The sequence below is a fragment of the Saimiri boliviensis genome, chromosome 21 (assembly GCF_048565385.1).
Source record: "Saimiri boliviensis isolate mSaiBol1 chromosome 21, mSaiBol1.pri, whole genome shotgun sequence".
NCBI classification, from domain to species: Eukaryota; Metazoa; Chordata; class Mammalia; order Primates; family Cebidae; genus Saimiri; species Saimiri boliviensis.
In genome coordinates, this window is record NC_133469.1 from 27564652 (window position 1) to 27582172 (window position 17521).

Sequence of the window (17521 nt, forward strand, 5' to 3'; positions counted from 1 at the left end):
GCCTTGGCCTCCCAAAGTGCTGGGGTTATAGGTGTAGGTCACTGCGCCCAGCCTATCTTCACTGATAAACATACTTCTGCTTTTCAATAAGCCCTCATATTTTTCATTATTTCTCTTCTATGTTTCCTGTACATGTGGATAAGTGAATCAACATCTTAAAAATATTTCTCTGGCTGGGTGTGGTGGCTCATACCTGTAATCCCAGGACTTTGGGAGACCAAGGTGGGAAGTAGGGGGAGTCTTGAGCCAAGATGGTGGGCGGGGGGGAAGTGGGGGGAAGTCTTGACCAAGATGGGGGTGGGAGGAGTCACGAGGTCAGGAGTTCAAGACCAGTTTGGACCAAGAGTTCGAGACCAGTCTGGCCAACATGGTGAAACCCTCTCTCTACTAAAAACACAAAAAGTACGGCTGGGCGTGGTGGCTCAAGCCTGTAATCCCAGCACTTTGGGAGGCCGAGGCGGGTGGATCACGAGGTCAAGAGATCGAGACCATCCCGGTCAACATAGTGAAACCCCGTCTCTACTAAAAATACAAAAAATTAGCTGGGCATGGTGGCGCGTGCCTGTAATCCCAGCTACTCAGGAGGCTGAGGCAGGAGAATTGCCTGAACCCAGGAGGCGGAGGTTGCGGTGAGCCGAGATCGCGCCATTGCACTCCAGCCTGGGTAACAAGAGCGAAACTCTGTCTCAAAAAAAAAAAAAAAAAAAAAAAAAAATACAAAAAGTAGCCAGGTGCGGTGGTATGCACCTGCAGTCCCAGTTATTAGGGAGATTGAGGCAGAACTGCTTGAACCCGGCAGGAGGAGGTTGCCGTGAGTTGAGATTGCATCACTGCATTCCAGCCTGGGTAACAGAGTAAGACTCGATCTCAAACACACACACACACACACACGTATGTCTCTATTTTCTATTCTTTCCCTTTCAAATCACAAGTCAGAAAACTAATAATGAGAGAAACTCCTCTGATCAGCCTGTGTGTCTTAATTCTTTCTAAAAAGTGCTATATATCATTATCTGTTATTGTTAGGTATTGCTGCTGATGGTGAACATATAGAAATGGCTGAAGAGCCAAAAATCTTTTTACAGTGTGCTCACATGAAGTTTGTGGCTTAAGTTTTAATATCAGCCTCAACTTAAGGGACACTATTTGAAACCAGGTTGGGAGGCCAAATAAGACTTGTTCACAGCACACCAGGGCACTGCTGATGAGGGTCCTGGGAGTTTTCAGAATTATGCCACTTGGTTTGAAGCTGTGTTTCAGTGCCAAGGTTTGACAGAAGCCCTCTACTTAATTCTGAGACAGTGTGCTAGTCTGCCCTTCCTACTTTCATCTTGCTTTTCATTCACTTCAGATACCCTAGAATCCAGAGCATGTGCATTAGTCTCGTATGTCCAAACCAACAAAAGTCTGTGATTAGATATCCAGCATTAACACCATGGCTGAGATGCTGCCATATAGCTTATTACAGTTGTTATTGCTCACTCTGTTGACCAGGTTGGGGTACAGTGTTTAGTAATTATGGCTCACTGCAGCCTCAACCTCCTAGGTTCAAGTGATCCTCCCACTTCAGCCTCTCCAGTATCTACGACTACAGGTGGACACCACCACACCTGGCTGATTTTTGCACTCTTCGGTAGAGATGCATTTTCACTATGTTGCTCATACTGGTCTCAAACTCCTGAGTTCAGATGATCCATCTACCTTGGCCACCCAAAGTGTTGGGATGACAGGCATAAACCACTGCACCTGGCCCAGGAGGTTGCTATGTTTTTTTTTCCCCTTCCTTTCCCTTCCTCCCTCCTTTTTTGAAACAAAGTCTTGCTCTGTCGCCAAGGCTGGCACGCAGTGGCACGATCTCGGCTCACTGAAACGTCTGACTCCTGAGTTCAAGAGAATCTCCTGGCTCAGCCTCCCGAGTAGTTGGGATTACAGGTGTGCACCATCAACTCCAAGCTAATTTTTGTATTTTTAGTAGAGACGGAGTTTCACCATGTTGGCCAGGCTGGTCTTGAACTGCTGACCTTAGATGATCCACCCACCTCGGCCTCTCAAAGTGCTGAGATGACAGGTGTGAGCCACCACACCCAGCCAAAAGTTGCTACTCTTAAACAGACTTTAAATGCTGTCCACGTGGTACACACGTGTTCTCACCACAGACGCTACGTGGCATGCGTGTCATGGCATCCATAATGAGAGTGGCTTTGGTTTGTTCAGGACCCACTTGAGGCATGCCATGGCGGCTGGAGGGTGACTTGGAGCCCCATCCTGGGGAGAAAACAGTTCCTGTTTATGGCCCTGACTGCTTAGGCGGGAGCTGCGTGTAGCTCAGCTTCTCAGAGGCATTTTTTTCTACACGGTGAGTACAGAAGCTTGTTGTCTGGAACGTTCCCTGTATTCTTATCTTCTTACTAGTTTTTCTCTTTCTCTTATACTATTTTAATATTTGACCATTAATTTTGTTCCCTGAGGGCTTTTGAGGGTGGCAAGCATAGCACACTTTAGTATTTTTAGGGTTTGAGGACTTTTTCTGAGGGAACCTCTCCTATATAGATGGGGACAGAGGAAAGCCCCAGGAGGAAGGGGGAAGCCTGGCCCAGGTGGGAGTCAGGGCCAGGCCTGGGTTTTTGGCTGCCTCCTGTCTAAGCCTAAGACAGGAAAAAAGATCTCAGCTGCCTCCAGGAATTAATGAATTTTTAAATTTGCCCTCCTGCCATCAGGATATTCAGGGACTCTTTCATCCCTCTGCCCTCAGGGAAGCATGTGTCCCCTCCTGCCCCTCCAGTCATGACCACCTGACCAGGGGGAGGGACACCTGGGTATGAGCCTGATGGGGACTTGTTCCTGATGACAGTGATGCTGAGGACCTGTCTCCATGCTGCTCAGCGTTATGTCCCCTGTGCAGAAATGTCTATTTAGGGTCCCTGTCTAATTTGGGGTTATTTTTTATTGTTATTGCTGCTTAGCACTGTTAACATATCCCTTTTTTTTTTAATAACAACCCCTTGGGAGATAGATGCCTCCCCAAAACTTTCTCCCCATTTGTAGGATTCCTTTTCATTTGGTTCACTGTTTCGTTTTTGTACAGAAGCTTTCCAGTTGGATGTAGCCTTATATGGTGGTTTTTGCTTTTGTTGCTTGTGATTTACATTCCCAATATATATATGCCATTCTATTCTTGACGAGATTTAACCCCTCTTCTTTCTTTCCCTCTTTTTTCTTTTCCGGTTTCCAACCTGTAAGCCTAGATGCAGGCTGCCCCCAAACTAAGTGTTCCACTCTCTCCCCTTTTTTTCTTATAGGTGTTCGATGATGATTTCAGGTCTTGTGTTTAGGTCTTCAATCCATTGAGTTGATTTTTGTATATTATATACCAGAAGGGTATTTCATTCTTTTTTATATAAGCATCAGTTTTCTCAAAACCATTTAATGAAGAAAATCTCTTATCCCCATTGAAGCTTTGTAATCTCAGATACTGTTTTCATTTGCTTTGGAGGTATACCCAGCAGTGAGACTGCTAGATTACATGGTAGTTGCATTTTCAATGTTTTGCGAGATCTACATTTTTTTTGAGACGGAGTCTCACGCTATCCCCCAGGCTGGAGTGCAGTGGCGCGACCTCAGTTCATTGCAACCTCTGCCTCCCAGTTTCAAGCAATTTTCCTGCCTCAGCCTGCTGAGTAGCTGGGACTACAGGCACATGCCACCACGCCTGGCTAATTTTTTTGTATTTTTACCACAGGCAGGGTTTCACCATGTTAACCAGGATGGTCTTGATCTCCTGACCTCATGGTCCGCCCACCTTGGCCTCCCAAAGTGCTGAGATTACAGGTATAAGCCGCTGTGCCTGTCCTATGACTTTTTTCCATAGTGTATATCCTAATTTATCTTTACAACAACAGTGCGTAGATTTCCCCTTTATCCAAATCCACAGCAGGATTCTTAATTTTTAAGACATTTTCAGTAACATTTATTCCAGTAGCTGCAGGATGGTGTCTGAATGGAGCTTTGGAGTACATTCTTTTCCGACGAAAGTAACGTTGAGGGCCTTTTCTCTTAGGTGTTTGTGCATTTTGTGTTTTTGCAGCAACGTCTATTCGGGTTTTTGGCCCAATTTTAGTTTGGATATGTATTTTTTTGTGCTATTTCGTATTCTTTTTCTGTGTGCATGTTTGATAACAACCAGTTATTACTTCTATGATTCCCTCAAATTTTCTCACGATCTTTTTCTTTGTTGACACAGGTCACTGTCACCCAAGCTAGAGCACAGTGGCACATCACAGAATCATGTATTCTGGAATACTGACTACAGCTTTGCAACGCAATTTAGTATCAGGAATTGTAAGTCTTCTAACTTACTCTGTATTTCTCAGGATTCCTCAGATGTTCAGGGCTGTCTGTGGTTCCATGTTAATTTTAGCATTGTGTATTTACATTTTTTTTTTTTTTTTGAGACACAGTTTCACTCTCGATGCTCAGGCTGGAGTGCAGTGGCGCAATCTCGGCTCACTGCAACTCTGCCTCCTGGGTTCAAGGAATCCTCCTGCCTTAACCTCCTGGGTAGCTGGGTTTACAGGCACATGCCACCATGCCCAGCTAATTTTTGTTATTTTCTTTTTTATTTAGTAAAGACGGGGTTTCATCATGTTGGTCAGGCTGGTCTCAAACTCCTGACCTTGTGAGCCACCCGCCTTGGCCTCCCAAAGTGCTGGGATTACAGGTGTGAGCCACCATGCCTGGCCAACAGTCATAACTTTAATCATTGACAGGTAACTCCCTTTTTTACTTCAGAGATTGCAGCAGTTACAGGTGTATTCTTGGACATGCATTGTATAAAAATGCTGTCTGCTATCTTCCAGCTTTTCTCGTATGTAAGAGCACGACTAGGAGCACTGCATGGGGGGAAGGGAAGAAGCACAGACTTCCTGCAATTCTGCAAACTTTTTCCATCTAACACTTTTTAAAAATAGTTTTTTTTTTTTCCAGCACCTTAAACATTTTACAGATATGGGCAACTGAAATACAAAGGAATGAAGTTTCAAACACAGAAATTTTTTTTTTTTTTTTTTTTTTTGGAGACGGAGTTTCGCTCTTGTTACCCAGGCTGGAGTGCAGTGGCGCGATCTTGGCTCACTGCAACCTCCGCCTCCTGGGTTCAGGCAATTCTCCTGCCTCAGCCTCCTGAGTAGCTGGGACTACAGGCACGCGCCACCATGCCCAGCTAGTTTTTTGTATTTTTGTATTTTTTTTTTAGTAGAGACGGGGTTTCACCATGTTGAGCAGGATGGTCTCAATCTGTTGACCTCGTGATCCACCCGCCTCGGCCTCCCAAAGTGCTGGGATTACAGGCTTGAGCCACCATGCCCGGCCCGAAAAAATTTCTTAACAGGAAGAATGAAGAGGCTTGAACTATTAAATACCAAATGTCACAAAAATGTATTAATCAGAGCAGTGTGGTATCTCTGCAGAAATTGACACAAAGATTAGAACAGAAAACAGGGCCCAAAACCCCACTTCAGCATTGATAGATTTGCAGTGGCATTACAAATTTGTGAGAAAAAAGTGGGCTATTGAAAAAAAAGGCATTGAGGTCACCAGCTTCATTCTGTTGGATATTGCGCTGGGTATCTACATTTAAGTAGAGACCACAGATGCCTACATGTAGTTTTCAAGAAAGCTAGGAAAGAGGATTCTGAATGTCTTCACCTCAAAGGAATAATAACTCTGTGAGGCAAAAGAGATGCTAAATACCCTGATTTCATCATTACACAATATACCCATGGACCAAAGTGTCTCATTCAATCCTCCGGCAGTACACCTTTACAATAGGGGATATTTTTTGTAAAGAAATTTAAGAAAACATGCTGAGCATGGTGGCTCATGCTGGTAATCCTAGCACTTTGGGATACTGAGACAGGTGGATAACAAGATCAGAAGATCAAGACCATCCTGGCCAACATGGTAAAATCCCATCTCTATTAAAAATACAAAAATTATCTAGGTGTGGTGGTGTGTGCCTGTAGTCCTAGCTACTTGGGAGGCTGAGGCAGGAGAATCGCCTGAACCTGGGAGGCAGAGGTTGCAGGCAGCCAAGATCATGCAACTGCACTCCAGTCTGGTGACAGAGCAAGACTCTATCCCAAAAGAACAACAACAAAAAAGAAATTTAAGGAAACAGGCTGGGCATGGTGACTCACGCCTGTAATCCCAGCACTTTGGAAGGCTGAGGCAGGCACATAAGGCCAGGAGTTCAAGACCAGCCTGGCCAACATGGTGAAACCCTGTCTCTACTAAAAATACAAAAATTAGCTGGGCATAGTGGCACACATCAATAATCCCAGCTACTCAGCATGCTGAGTTTAGAATTGATTGAACTCAGAAGGCGGAGGTTGCAGTGAGCCAAGATCACCCAACTGCACTCCAGTCCAGGCAACAGAGTGAGACCCTGTCTCAAAAACAAAACAAACATGTAAGACATTCAAGCGACCAACTGACATGAAAAAATGCACAACCTCACTAATTGTCGGTTAAATGCAACTCACCACAAGATACCATCTCACGCTGGTCAGAATGGCCACTTTTCCAAAGTCAAAACAACATGCTGGCAAGGCAGCAAACAAAAGGGAATGCTGCTACCCTTCTGGTGAATGTGAAAACTAGTTCGCACTGGGGAAAGCAGTTTGGAGATTCTCAAAGAACTTAAAACAGAACTGCCATCAGACCCAGCAATTCCACTACTTGGTATCTACCCAAAAGACAATAAATCCTTCCGTTAAAAAGACACATGCACGCCGGGTGCGGTGGCTCGAGCCTGTAATCCCAGCACTTTGGGAGGCTGAGGCGGGTGGATCACGAGGTTGAGAGATCGAGACCATCCTGGTCAATATGGTGAAACCCCATCTTTACTAAAAATACAAAAAATTAGCTGGGCATGGTGGCGCGTGCCTGTAATCCCAGCTACTCAGGAGGCTGCGGCAGGAGAATTGCTTGAACCCAGGAGGCAGAGGTTGCGGTGAGCCGAGATCGTGCCATTGCACTCCAGCCTGGGTAACAAGAGCGAAACTCCGTCTCAAAAAAAAAAAAAAAAAAAACACATGCACTCATGGCTGTGCCATTCATAAGAAAAACATGGAAGCAACCTAGGTGAGCAGCAACAGTGGATTTGATTTTTCTTTTAATGTGGTACGTACACACCACAAAATACTACACGGCCATAAGAAAAACACAAAATCATGTCCGAAGCAGCAGGGACAGACCTGGGGATTACTGTGTTTAGCAAACCAAGGCAAGAACAGAAAATCAAACACTGCAAGTTCTCACTTATGAGTGGGATCTACACAGTGAATACACTCAAACGTCAAGATGGAAACAACTGACACTGGGGACTATCAGATGAAAAAAGGCAGAAAGGGAGTGTGGGAGGAAGAACCACCTGATTGGCAGTCTGCTCACTGTCTGGGTGACAGGGTTAGTGGCCACAAGTCTCAGTGTCATCAAATGTTCACATCTAACCTGCAATTTAATTAAAACCAGTCGATTAAAAAACAAAACAAACAAAAAAAACCAGGGTTACCCTGAGTGCTATGGTTCCCTCTATAATCCTGGCATTTTTGGAGGCTGAGGCAGACAGATCACTTGAGCCCGGGAGTTCGAGAGAAGCCTGGGCAACATGGCAAAACCTTACCTCTACAAAAAGTACAAAAAATTAGTAAGGCACGGTGGTGCGTACCTGTAGTCCAGCTACTTGGGAGACCGAGGAGGAAGAATCACTTGAGCCTAGGACGTCAAGGCTGCAATGAGTCATGATTGTGCTGCCGTACTCCAGCCTGGGTGACAGAGCAATAACCTGTCTCAGAAAAAACAAACAAACCAGGATTAGGATTTATTATAGATAGATAGACAGATACATGGATGATAGATAAAACCTACAGTCATCCAAGCAATCACTGACTGGCATAAACATAGACAACCGAATGGACAAAATGAGGGAGCCAAATAACCCAAAATTATATTTAGGGGACACATTTTTCAAAAACACACCAAAAGCACAACAGTGGAGAAAACTGGGTAGTCATGTGCAAAAAACTGAAACAGCACCCCTTTGTTGCACAATACACAAAAAGCTTTAAAAAAATCAAACAGTTAAATTCAATCGTGAAAGCAAAACCCTCCAAGAAAAAAACACAGGGTAAGCGTATATTTGCGGGAAACTTGACCCTGTGCACACAGATTGCAAAAAAAAAATAGAGAATACTCGTAGACAATAAAATGAATGGCTTAACAATCTCTTTTTTAGGATAGGATACCCAAATCACTGCCAACAAATACAAATATAACCATGAGAGACTAAGTACAACATTAGAGACTTTGCACAGGAGAGAACAAATGAACCCAAGGAGAAGGCATCCTAGATGGGGCATGGTGGCTCATGCCTATAATCCAAGTTCTTTGAGAGGCTGAGGTGGGGGGGGATCATGAGGTCACGAGTTCAAGACCAGTCTGGCCAACATGGTGAAACTCCATCTGTATTAAAAATACAAAAATTAGCTGGGCATGATGGCATGTGCCTACAGTACCAGCAACTCGGGAGGCTGAGGCAGGAGGATCGCTTGAACCCATGAGGCAGAGGTGGCTGTGAGCTGAGATCATGCTAGTGCACTGCAGCCTGCCGACAGAGCAAGACTCAGTCTAAAAAAAAAAAAAAGTGAGCGGGGCACAGTGGCTCCTGCTTGTAATCTCGCCTCTACTAAAAATAGAAAAAATTAGCCAGGCATGGTGGCAGGCACCTGTAATCCCAGCTACTAGAGAGGCTGCCTGGCTTGTGGGAGCCCCACAAGACTGAAGGAAGGGCAGTGGCCCCAGGTGACCAGGCCTAGGCCTAGCAGCCCAAGCAGAGGCAGCAGCCACCCCCCACCACAAGAATGGCCTGCACATGTCCACCAACCAAAATGTATAACCCGGACCTGAATGGTGGCTAGCTGCTGGGCAGAGGCACCAGGCCAGGGCCCAGGGAAGAAGGGACCTCCCTGGGAGCCGGTGGGTGGGAGTAATCTTTATTCCTGCCAAACTTCTCATTCTGTCATTGTAATGTAAAACCTACGGCCAAGAATCCAAAGTGCAAGCACCCACCACAGAGTCTATTCTACCACTTCTTGAAGTGCGATCCTTGGGCCAGCAGCATCACCATCACCCCGGAACTCCACAGACAGGGAAGCTCTTGGGCTCTCCTCCAGACCAATTAAAACTCAGGGGCAGGACCCTGAAGTCTGCATGTTTACAAGATCTCCAGGAGATTCTGATTCAAGTCGGAGAGCCACTGCTCTAGAATAACACCTCCTTCATTCTGAATATGCACTTCACAGTCTGTGCCCCAGCAAGCCAGGGCAGCCTGTGAACTGATACTGGCTCCAAGGGTCACTCTTCAGAGTAAACAGATAGCATGCACACATCCTTCTTAACACTTTCATGTAGTCTGTATCTAAGGGGTTGTGTCAGGCCTGAAATCTAAAGGAACTCCAAGCCCCACTCTTCATTCACCAATAAGTCACAGCAATCAGTTGGTGTAGAATAAGAACTTGGCTGGCCTTCTGGTACCTTGGAAGGAGCCTCTACATCCTTGGAATCTCCAAGTTATTCACAGTGTCCTTGTTATTCACGGTGGGTTCCAAAGTCTATGCGAAAGACATGACTCAGGAGGGAGGCTAGTCATGCCAGAGAGGCCAACTAGCTACTAGAAGGCTGGGACTTTGAGACAGGAGACACAGGCTACCGGTCTGACCTCTGGGAAGGCTAGATACTGAGCTCAACCGCAGGGCTAATGATTTAATCGGTTCACAGATTCAGTTCATCATGCATCACACCTACATAAAGAATTCCAAATAGAAACTCGACAATGAAGCTCAGGTGAGCTTCCTTTGTTGGCAAGGCCCTTTGATTACTGCCACACTTGCATGCCGGGAGGACAAAGCATCTCTGAGGACGCCAGGGCTTTGCGTCTGGAAGCCTCCCAGACTTTGCCCGAGGTGTTCCGTCTTTTGTCTGGCTCCAGGTTGTAAATTTTTGCTATGATAAAACTGTCATTGTTAAGTACAGTGCTGTTCTGATTCTGTGAGTCGTTCTAGCAAATTATCTAATTTAAGACTGGTTGTAGGAATCCCTGAAATTATAGTCATCTGGTAAGAAGTAAGGATGGCCCTAGGGACTTCTGAATTTGAGGCTGGTGTCAGAAGTTAGGGCGGTCTTGTGGAAGACTGTGTCCTTAACCTCTCGCTTGGCTGACTTTGGAGCGCTGAAGCCGGTTTTGAATCACGGGCTTAAGGGGCAGAGAAGTATTAATACATTGTAGGTGAACAAGACGGATTAGACCATTCCTGTTGTAGGCAGAGAGGTCTTATCACATAAACCAGGCGTCCCCAAACTGCGGCCCCCTGAGGCCATTTATCCGGCCCCCCCCACCACACTTCAGGAAGGGGCACCTCTTTCATTGGTGGTCAGTGAGAGGAGCACAGTATGTGGCGGCCCTCCAATGGTCTGAGGGACAGTGAACTGGCCCCCTGTGTAAAAAGTTTGGGGACGCCTGACATAAACCAAGGAAAGGGAATGTCAAGAAGAGGTGTCAGGTGCAGAAAGGACATCAAAGAGGAGAGGGCTGGGCAGCAGATGTGGGCCTTGTCTAACCCTGGTCCCAGACTGTCCTTCTGGAGGTGTCTAGCACAGACCTTCACAACCTGTAGCACGTGCACAGATCACCTGGGCATCTGGGTGGTATGTTAATTCTCATTTGGAGGCTGGGGTGAGCCCCACAGTGCAGGCTCAGAGGGGCCAGCCCTGAGTGACCCAGCTTGGATAAGGATGGCAACTTCTCCCATTCCTTGGCACACAAGAAAGCCAGATCTCACCACAGAACCATCTCGTCATAGCTGTGGGCAGAGTCCACGCTCTCCACACTGCAGCTGGCCAATCAGTGTGTCTGACCTGTCCACATGTACCAAATCCAGCTTCTGTGTGATTTCCACGGCAGGGGTGGAGCAGCCCACAAAGAAAGGGTCCAGGATCTGGTCTCAGAGGCAACAGCCTCAGAGGCATAGAACCCGATGAGATGAAAGTGCTGAGCAACGCGGTCTTGCAGGAACTGGAGCTCAGAGAATCACATGAACAGGGCTGGGCAGTGATGCTAACACGAAGGCGTATTTTGGCACGGGGCTGTGCTTTGAGTTTGGCGGGTCTAGGAGACGCATGACTTCTGACTTTGAGGCTGTCCCAAGTCAGAAGCTAATAAAATAGCCAGATGGATCACCAGATGAAAAACTACATTATTAGACAGGAATTTTCAGACAAAGAGAACCACTAGCAAGCATAAAAACAGATTTATTTCAAGGAATTGGCTCACATGACTGCAGAGGCTGGCAAGTCTGAAATCTGTAGGGCGGGCCGGCAGGCTGAGAACTCTAGGGGGAGCTGACATTGCCGTCTTGAGTCAGAAGGAGGTCTGGAGGCAGATCTTCCCCTTCCAGGAACCTCAGCCTTTGCTCTTAAGGCCTTCAACCGATCGAATGAGGCCCATTCCAAATATGAAGGACAGTCTGCTTTACTCAAGGGCTACTACGTTCATCTTATCCAAAAATTACCTTCCTCGCAACATCCAGACAACTGGTGCTTGATCAAGCAACCAGGCATCAGAGTTGAGCAAAGTTAACATACAAAATTAACCATTCACGACTGCACAGGAATGACTCTGCCCCTTTGACACACACAACCAATGGCACTGGGGAGACAGGGGCAAATAAGACAAAGACCCTTTTCTCATGGAAGTGTCACCTCGTCCTATCCTATCCAGAGTTACACACGCTTCCTTTAGACAGCCCTTTCAAGAAGAACCCCTCTGCTACAAAACTCTCACCCCTGGCCATGAAATTCTGCAGTTACCACCACCTTCCTCTTCTCAGTATCAAGATAGCATCCTGTGCAAGGCCTGCCCTTCACCCTCAACGTCCCTGGGGTAGTTGTTGCTGTCCTGGGATTCAGAGCTTATGTAAAACGTAGCCTGGTAGACCCTACGTACGCATCTGTAGAGATGGGTGCTGTGCTATCCCAAGCTCAGCTGTCACTCATGCCTGCTAAGGGAAGAGGGTCCCTCCCTCAGATACTTCCTGAAAGCACCGTATCTTCCTTACACCAGAGTAGGGGGTCCTTATCAGAGATCAATTTACCCATCCTGTCTTCTAGTATATGCAAAATTCTTTTTTTTTTGAGATGGAGTTTCGCTCTTGTTACCCAGGCTGGAGTGCAATGGCGCGATCTCGGCTCACCGCAACCTCCGCCTCCTGGGTTCAGGCAATTCTCCTGCCTCAGCCTCCTGAGTAGCTGGGATTATAGGCACGCACCACCATGCCCAGCTAATTTTTTGTATTTTTAGTAGAGACAGGGTTTCACCATGTTGACCAGGTTGGTCTTGATCTCTCGACCTCGTGATCCACCCGCCTCGGCCTCCCAAAGTGCTGGGATTACAGGTTTGAGCCACCGCGCCCGGCCGCAAAATTCTTACCATCCATACACAAACACTAGTTCACCACAGCATACACAGGCCAACATTGTATAATAAATTCTGTATAATTTAGGGAATGGGTCTCATAATTTATAAAAATAAAATTGAAGTAGATATCATTGATTAAACCTTAGGCATAAATTTGTAGGTCTTTCCACCTGGGAGTTTTCTACTTTCCCTGAGCAGCTACAGCTGATGCTTCTTAAAATGACTCAGAAGCAGACAGAAACCCAAAGCAATGACTAAAATGCTGTTTCAGAATGTGCTGGGAGATGGGCCTGGGAATCTTTGTATGAAATATTTTGGATAATTATTATGTATCTTAGAGTCTGAAAATATCTGGCCTAAGGGATCCCTTCTATGAATTGTTAACCTACTTTAAAGTAACCATAAAACCGTGTTTGATTAAGAAAGAAAAAAAAAAAGAGTGACTTCCGTGAGAATCTTTATAAATCACTCAATAGGAAGGCAGATGGAATTCCAGGAAGGATGAAATTGCAACCCAGAGTAAGCATAGAAGAGGACTGCTGGGAGGGTGGGAGAGACTCCAAGGGGGGCTTCAAGGCCGAACACTCCAGGGCGGAAGGGGCCTGGGCAGTGGGGTGATTAGGTAGGGCACTAGAAGGTCAGCTGGGAGGTCTGCTGCCCAGGCTGCCACTTCCAGAGCCAGGCGCCACTTGGAATTGGGATTTTGTCAGTAAGGAAGAAAGCTAGAGGGAGGATGGAGGTTAAGAGACCACCTGGCAGTTCTGCTGCACACATCATGTGGTACTTTCTGCACAGCAAAGATAAGAGAAAACCCTACTTCAAAAGGCAGGGGTGGGCATTAAATACAAAGAAGCAAGAACCAGATGATGAGATTGAAATCAGACTTTTCATCAGCATCACTGAGGCAGAATGACAATGGGAAAATTTGTCCAAAGTTTTGAGTAGAAAAGCAAAAAACTTGGTCAGAATTTGTATCCACTGAAACCATCATTCACAGGAGAGGGCAAGATACAGATACTCTCTGTCATGCAAATAGAAAAATAATTCAAGAAAAATATATCACTACTAAAAGACAAATACCAGAAGAACAGCACTGATGAGAAAGGAAAAAACTGAAACCTTACTATTCTTGAAAAATGGTTGACTGTAAAACATTTCATTAACCTGGTATTCTAGAACTAAAATCGGAAATTATATTAACATGGGAGAAAGAGAGAGCTGGGGAGGAAGCAGAGGTGAGAGTGTACTAGTATTTTTATTCTGTAAGGGAAGAAGATATATTTATTAACTACAGATGTCAATACAAAAATACAAGTTTATCTTTGACTTATAAGAGGAATCGTAGGTATAATTTCTAAACCATTTCTAAACACACAGAAAACTCAACCCACTCAACAAAAGACAGAAAGAGGCAAAACAGAAGCGACTGGATAAATTAAATCCAAATGTCAAAAGGAGTCTGAACATATCAGTATCACTGGATTAAATTCACACTAATAAAAGAGATTTTCAGATCAGACTGCAAAAACCAAACAGAATTCAGTTAGGTGCTTGTTAGGGACGTGTTTCCCCAAATTCATATGCTGAAGCCCTCACTAACCCCCAGTACCTGAGAATGTGATATATTTGGAGGTACTGCCATACAGAGGTGACTAAGTTAAAACTGGGTTGTCAGGTGGGCCCTAATTCAATCCGATTGGTGTCTTGAAAGAAGATAAATTGGGGTACACAGAGAGATCCCAGGGGCGCACACGCACAGAGGCAAGAGCACGTGCAGAGGGCAGCCAGGCCACCTGCATGCCGAGGAGAGCGGCCAGGGGAGGCCAGCCCTGCCGGCACCTTGATTTTGGACTCCCTGCCTCCAGAGCTGTGAGGCAGCACATTACTGTAGATTCCGACACCAAGTCTGTGGTGTGTTATTACAGCAGCCTGAGCAAATGGATACAGTGTTCTTGATACTCTCTTTTAGTCCATCTATTGAAAACCACAGATTTTCAGATTGTTTCAGAAAATTAAACCATGAGTTGCTTAGTCTCTTATGATGACACTGAAAAAAATGGCACAAAGACTGCTAAAAATGAAAGTATAGGAAGAGATCCACTAGACAAGTGCTAATAAAAAGGCTCATATGGCGATATTAATCAGACAAAATGAATGTAAACAACCAAGTATGCAAAGGCACAAAAAGAAAAATTTCCATTAACAAAAATAATCCACCAAGAGCATCATGTACCTTTATCAACTTCACAACATAGCTTCAAAATATAAACCAAGCTAATAATGATAATAAAAGAAGAAATTAACAGCCACATTCATAGAGATTAAAATCAAATTAACCAGACAAAAATAAGACAATACAAAAACTGAAATAACAACTAATAAGATTTAGAACCCAGTACCTAACAAAAAGTAGAGAAGGGAGAGGTTATAAACACACACCCCCATGCACCCACGCACAGTTTTAACCAAAACTGCCTATGCGGTATTAGGCCACAAAAGAAATGTGACATTCTACAAAGAATCTGTACTGGCTACACCCACTAAATACAATGGACAATTATAAAGGAATGACAAAAAACTTGTGTCAGTTATCAACTTATTGCCTCCCAATTCTGAATGCATCCTTCAATATCTTCTCCAAATAAACAACGGAATTCCCTTAAGCGTTTCTCCTTTAGAGTGAGCACGATGTTAAGCGTTCTGGGCAGAGGGTGATGGTGGAACACTGGAGAAGGAAAAGGGGTCCCGGCTCAGGCCACAGAAGCAACTAGTTCTGCAACCTGCAGCCTTGTTCCGGCCATCTGTTCGGCCTGGGACCCAGAGCTCCACATGGCCGGCCATCTCTGGACTCCCTGGACAAACCCCGCATAGCCTCAGTGGTCTGGAAAGACCTGCACTGAGCAATCCTTCCTTCTGCACGTCCGGCACCTCTGGACATGCTGGTGCCCGAACTCGCACCGCAGTCCGCCTCCAGCTGCTGCTCCCCGGCCTGCACTCCAGAGGGTGGCCAATTGTGACCAACAGCACCTTCAGACCAGCAGCTGTCCCCGCTCTCCCGCTGAACCACACCTTCCCTAACAAGCTGGTTCTTCCCTGGAACTCTCCCAGGTATGCCCTTGCTCTGGTCCCGTCCCTATGCCCCACAACACCACACGGAATTTCCATCTCCTCGTTACTCTCTCATCATACTTAAGAATTCTGTTTAATATAATGCTCCCTCCTGGGGTTCCCATCTCCTGACTGGACCCAGACTGCTAAAAAGATAGTTGGAAAAACAAAAAACAAAATATGACATGCCTGGGAAATTCTTAAACATTAAATAACTGAAGCTTGGAAAGCATTAAAAATGTAAGTGAGACATTTATAGAAATGAACAAAAACTGGATATCACAACTAGGGGATATGGCCAAATCAGTACTCATTAGGAAATATGCACATTTACTAGAGGTTTTTTTTTTATTGTTGTTTAGTAGAAGAGTGGGTTAATGTCATCTGATCCTCAACAAACCTGACAAAAATAAGCAATGAGGAAAAGATTCCCTATTAATAAGTGGAGCTGGAAGAAGTGGCTAGCCATAGGGAGAAAAATTGAAACTGGACCCCTTCCTTACACCTCATACAAAAATTAACTCAAGCTAGATTAAAGACTTAAATGTAAAACCCAAAACTTTTAAAAACCCTAGAAGAAAATCTGGGCAATACCATTCAGGACAGAGGCACCAGCAAAGATTTCACGACAAAAATCGCCAAAAGCAATTGCATCAAAAACGAAAATTGACAAACGTGATCTAATTAAACTAAAAAGCTTCTGAACAGCAAAAGAAACGATTATCAGGGCAAACAGGCAGTCTACAGCGTGGGAGAAAATTTTTGCAATCTAGCCACCTGACAAAGGTCTAGTATCAAGAATCTACAAAAAAAAAAAAAAAAAAAAAAAAAAAAAACAAACCTTAAATTTACAGGAAAAAAAAAAAAACAAACAACTCTATTAAAAAACGGGCAAAGAACATGAACAGACACTTCTCAAAAGACATGTGGCCATAAAACATGAAAAAAAAAAGCTCAACATCACTGATCATTAGAGAAAGGCAAATCAAAACCACAAGGAGATACCACCTCACGCCACTCAGAATGGTGATTTTTCAAAATTCACCAATTCCTGGAGGCAGCTGCGATCTGTTTTCCTCCCAGGCTGCGGCAGGAGGCAGCCCGCACGCCCACGTGGGCCGGCCTCCCCTTCCACCCGGGGCTTTCCACTCCCCGGGCCTATAACAGGAGAGGTTCCCTCAGAAAAAGTCCTCAAGCCCTAAAAATACCACAGTCTGCTACGCTTGCCACCCTCAAAAGCCCTCAGGAAACAAAATTAAACGAACCAAATACTAACATGTTCTAAGAGAAAGAGAAAAAAACAGTGAGAAGATGAGCACACAGAGAACGTTCTGGACAACAAGCTTCTGTACTCACCGTGGAGCAAAAAAATGCCCCGGAGAAGCTGAGCTGCGTGCAGCTCCCGCCTAGCAGGGCCATAGACATGAGCTGTTTTCTCCCCAGGACGGGGGTTCAAGTCACCCCCAAGCTGCCGCGGTACCCCTCAAGCAGGTCCTGAAAGAACTGAAGCCGCCCTTCTTCTTATGGACGCCATGACACGCACGCCACGCACCCGACGCACGCCCAGCGGCGTCTGCGGGGAGAACCCGCACGCACCACGTGGTGCAGAAAAGCCGGTTTCGGCGCCCCCTGCCAGTCACAGTGTGCACTGCAGGATGATCTGCCTCATGGTTAGCATCAGCCCAGGCCAGTCTAGGTAGAAGGGCGGGTTGTGGGACATCAGGGAGCAGGAGGAACTCCCCAACCTATGCAAGTGGACCTTCCCCTGTGAAGCTCTTAGGTTTTTTTTTTTTTTTTTTTTCTTTTGTGACAGGGTCTCACTGTCGCCCAGGATGAAGTACAGTGGTGCAGTCATGGTTCACTGCAACCTCAGCCTCAAACCTG

The 17521-nt window shown here is 45.6% G+C and overlaps 1 long non-coding RNA gene across 1 annotated transcript in view; it reads right to left on the reverse strand.

Annotated features, from left to right (window-relative positions):
- Window positions 1–17150, reverse strand: part of LOC141582612 (uncharacterized) — a 29322-nt gene extending 12172 nt beyond the window's left edge. The window contains exons 1-2 of the long non-coding RNA XR_012515481.1: window positions 16994–17150; window positions 7727–7843 (exon numbers count right to left, since the gene is read on the reverse strand). This is a non-coding gene — a long non-coding RNA (uncharacterized LOC141582612). The remainder of the gene's footprint in view (window positions 1–7726; window positions 7844–16993) is intronic.
- Between the last annotated feature and the right edge of the window lie 371 nt (window positions 17151–17521).